Source organism: Cydia splendana, unplaced genomic scaffold (genome assembly GCF_910591565.1).
Source record: "Cydia splendana unplaced genomic scaffold, ilCydSple1.2 scaffold_42_ctg1, whole genome shotgun sequence".
Classification (NCBI taxonomy): Eukaryota; Metazoa; Arthropoda; class Insecta; order Lepidoptera; family Tortricidae; genus Cydia; species Cydia splendana.
In genome coordinates, this window is record NW_026946887.1 from 752240 (window position 1) to 756965 (window position 4726).

The 4726-nt window shown below is 33.7% G+C and overlaps 1 long non-coding RNA gene across 1 annotated transcript; it reads right to left on the minus strand.

The window, feature by feature from the left end:
- Window positions 1–4075: 4075 nt before the first annotated feature.
- LOC134805577 (uncharacterized) lies at window positions 4076–4486 on the minus strand. Its single transcript, XR_010146324.1, has 2 exons — window positions 4364–4486; window positions 4076–4253 (listed from the first exon to the last, which is right to left on the minus strand). It is a non-coding gene; the product is annotated as an uncharacterized LOC134805577 (long non-coding RNA).
- Between the last annotated feature and the right edge of the window lie 240 nt (window positions 4487–4726).

The window sequence follows — 4726 nt, forward strand, 5'->3', positions numbered from 1 at the left end:
TGTAAGTATAGTAAAGTAGCCGAATATTGCAGTATCACACTTTGTTAAAATTAGCAACACACATACCTAGCTGTAAGTAAGGAACTCAACATTTTAATATCTTAGAATCCTAGCATACCTAAATATTAACCTGACCTTATTTGATTGTTTTTGTTTTGTTTTAATGTTTGAATCTTTAGACTATGTTTGGTTCTGATGTATGTATTGTCCCTATCGCATAAGCGTTTTGGCATCCTTAGCTGTAAGTTTATGCATGTGACTGAAATAAAGAAATATATGACAAATGGTATGTACAGTCGAGTTCATAAATATGTATAAATTTCTTTACCTTTATCCATTGTAATATGGTGAAAAAATGTACACACATTTATGAACTTGACTGTACATTAGACTTATGAAAATGTTGATCAGTCCAGTGCTTGGTCATATTAAACCCTAACCTGACTGACACATTTTCATAGGTCCACAGGCCCATGTTATAAATATGTGGCGGTCATGTCTGTGGTTCCTTATGCTCCATGTGCAATAAGGGTCCTTCAGACATGAAAAGTCACATAACATTTACAGGTTTTGTGTGAAATAAAAACAAATTTAAATTAAAAATGTTTTAATAGCTTTTTAAATAATGTAAATATTGTAAAAAATAACTGTTGTTTTATTTGTTTGAAAATATAGGTGGTTGCAGGTTTATCAGTACACAACAAACATGTAATATATCATCAATATGATAAAATAAATTTACAGGTATTTTATGTAGTATCTGATAAATTTTTAAGTGCTGCATTATTCTTTCGGCATGAATTCTGACTCGAGCTATTTTATAAGTTGCATCGGTCTCTTCCCTTGTAAATTCACCTTTATTCTGGAGAAAATGTGGCATAATAATAGCAATTTCTTTTCCACTTTCATCAATTACCTTCTTTATTGCCGGAAATCCCTTATCAGCCAATACAATATCCCCATTTTCTAAGTAGTCGACTAATCCTGACTACCGTTATTTGGGAGACACTTTTTCTTTCACCACTTACTTTTGACTTGAACGAAATGAAGCCTCTTGGAGTAATACTAATAAGCACTTTTTATAGAGTGAGTAGCAATACACACGATTATCAACACTTGATGGTACTTCTATAGGAAACTCTGTACAATCAATAATGACTAGTGTTACTATACTCCGGACTAGGGCTTGCAAATATTCGAAACTTTCAGGTATTCGAATATTCGACTTTTTCTGACGACATATTCGAATATTCGAATAATTATTCGAATATTATAAAAAATAAGAAAAAGAACGAGAAATCGGTTTATTATCGTTTTATTCAAAAGCTTATTTCACATATTGCTAAAACTAATGATATTTTGCAGAAATCCACTTAATTGACTAGATTTTATCATCCTACTATGAGATGCCCACATTTATAAAAACAAGTAAAACGCCAAAATAAGACGTATTCAATATTTCTAGATAAAACTTTTATTATAAATGCGCCGTTGAGTGAAATAATATAACTTTAATCATCTAAACCAAACCTAGGTATGTAAGATATTTTTTAATACAGTTGCTCACAAAGTGCTACTTTACGTAGCTGTTTAGCGTGCGGAAAGTTGGTTATGTCGAACTAGTGCTTTTTACTTTTCCAATTTTTTAAATTTATACTTGTTCCAATTCACGACTACTTATTGATGAGTGTTAATATTAGTTTCCTTTAAACGTCGTAATCAGCATAAAAACCTACTGTTAATGTAAGAATATGAAAAATATACATATTTCATATTTTAATACTTACCTCTTCATCATTATAACACGTTTATTTTTTAATATTGAATATTGAAAATTCCGTTCTTAATAAGGTGTCTGAATGGAACGGAATAGCTGCCAAACGCCCATAGATATAATATACTTAAAGACGACGTCTAAGCGAGCTGTCACTGTTACCACTTTTGTTTAGTGTACGATTAACAATGTTTTACTTATTTTTTCGCAACTGTATTAAAAAACGTCGTTCGATACACGTGCGGAAATGTCATTCTTCACTCGTCCCGAGTCTTCCCACTCGCCTGCGGCTCGTGGCAAGATATCTCGGTACTCGTGAAGTAATGACATACCTTCCGCACTAGCATCGAAATGTACTATTTTAATACAGTTGCTCACAAAGTGCTACTTTACGTAGCTGTTTAGCGTGCGGAAAGTTGGTTATGTCGAACTAGTGCTTTTTACTTTTCCAATTTTTTTAAATTTATACTTGTTCCAATTCACGACTACTTATTGATGAGTGTTAATATTAGTTTCCTTTAAACGTCGTAATCAGCATAAAAACCTACTGTTAATGTAAGAATATGAAAAATATACATATTTCATATTTTAATACTTACCTCTTCATCATTATAACACGTTTATTTTTTAATATTGAATATTGAAAATTCCGTTCTTAATAAGGTGTCTGAATGGAACGGAATAGCTGCCAAACGCCCATAGATATAATATACTTAAAGACGACGTCTAAGCGAGCTGTCACTGTTACCACTTTTGTTTAGTGTACGATTAACAATGTTTTACTTATTTTTTCGCAACTGTATTAAAAAACGTCGTTCGATACACGTGCGGAAATGTCATTCTTCACTCGTCCCGAGTCTTCCCACTCGCCTGCGGCTCGTGGCAAGATATCTCGGTACTCGTGAAGTAATGACATACCTTCCGCACTAGCATCGAAATGTACTATTTTAATACAGTTGCTCACAAAGTGCTACTTTACGTAGCTGTTTAGCGTGCGGAAAGTTGGTTATGTCGAACTAGTGCTTTTTACTTTTCCAATTTTTTTAAATTTATACTTGTTCCAATTCACGACTACTTATTGATGAGTGTTAATATTAGTTTCCTTTAAACGTCGTAATCAGCATAAAAACCTACTGTTAATGTAAGAATATGAAAAATATACATATTTCATATTTTAATACTTACCTCTTCATCATTATAACACGTTTATTTTTTAATATTGAATATTGAAAATTCCGTTCTTAATAAGGTGTCTGAATGGAACGGAATAGCTGCCAAACGCCCATAGATATAATATACTTAAAGACGACGTCTAAGCGAGCTGTCACTGTTACCACTTTTGTTTAGTGTACGATTAACAATGTTTTACTTATTTTTTCGCAACTGTATTAAAAAACGTCGTTCGATACACGTGCGGAAATGTCATTCTTCACTCGTCCCGAGTCTTCCCACTCGCCTGCGGCTTGTGGCAAGATATCTCGGTACTCGTGAAGTAATGACATACCTTCCGCACTAGCATCGAAATGTACTATTTTTTAGTAGGTAATTATTTTCTGATTTAAATTAACTTGTAGTCACTCAGAGGCCTTAATTAATGGTCGGCTTAATTATATAATATTGGAATATTTAAGGGAAAAAGTTAGTTGACTACTGGATTATTCGTCAGCTAAAGGTGCATAGTTAGATTACCTAGTTGGGCAGGTTTGGTATGATCAAATTTGAGAATTGCGATAAGTGCGGGCAAGGTTTAGTCTTAATAAACAGAATGACCCTTTAACTTAAAACTTATGCACCGTAAAAATAACATACTTTTTGATTTCGTTTTCTTTCAAATTGAGTTAGGTTTCACTATATTCACGAAGTCTATCGAGAGGAATACAGTAAAAAATATTATTTCCTTCGTATTTGGGTACCTACCCATTACTCATTCACTGTAAATACCCGGAAAACACACAGAAACTGTAAGTACTGTAACTGCAGCGGATTAAATAGATTTTTTATAGTAATAAAAAATATTCGAATATTCGAAACCTGAGCGGCCGAATATTCGAATATCAAAACAGGCCGAATATTCGACAAATTCGAATATTCGAATATTCGAATTGCAAGCCCTACTCCGGACAGAAGCATTCTGGCATTGTCTGCTGCACAACATTTTTGTCTGGCCAAAAAACCTAATTTGATGTACCAGCTGCTATTTCTTCAACATACGAGCAGAATATTCTTGACACTGTTTTCCAGCAATTCAAAGTCACTTGTATTAGTTATATTAATAGCATTAACTGCTTCTATTTTTTTCGCGTTTCTTCGTTCCATATAACGTTGAAACCTCGATATTGCCGCATTTTCGTCAATCCGTTTTGTTTTTTACTGCGGGGGAAATATCCTTGGAACATAACTGGGACTGACTTGTTCATCAGCCTTTCTACCACCGATAAAGTGAGCACTGCAAATTGGGTGCCATAGAGATCCATCGGGACTGTAACAAAATAATTCACGGTTAAAACTTCATACGATTATAACATAAATCAAATGATTGCGTATTTAAGGAAGGTAATATGATTTTAGAGGTTAGGTTAGGTGACTTACTTTTTTTCTCCTTACGGCAATTATCCATTTATTGCGCTGTTCTTGTTTCCACACTACTTTTGGAAATCTATAAAATTTGCAGTCACTACTTCTGCTAGTGTTTACACGATTAACAATAACACATCTTGCTGTGAAATGAAGACCATTTTCATCTAAAACATCGAATGTTTACTGCAAAGCAAAGCAACTAACTCACACAATGACACGTGTACAGATGCGCTGTTCACACATAGAAACGCAAATGATGCGGTAGTATACAAATTATTGCGCCATCTATCCGCTCGTATAAGAAAAACTAAGAACTACACCTAACAACTACAACGTCTACAACTCTTCTAGTGGCAGCGACCTCTTGCGGAATAC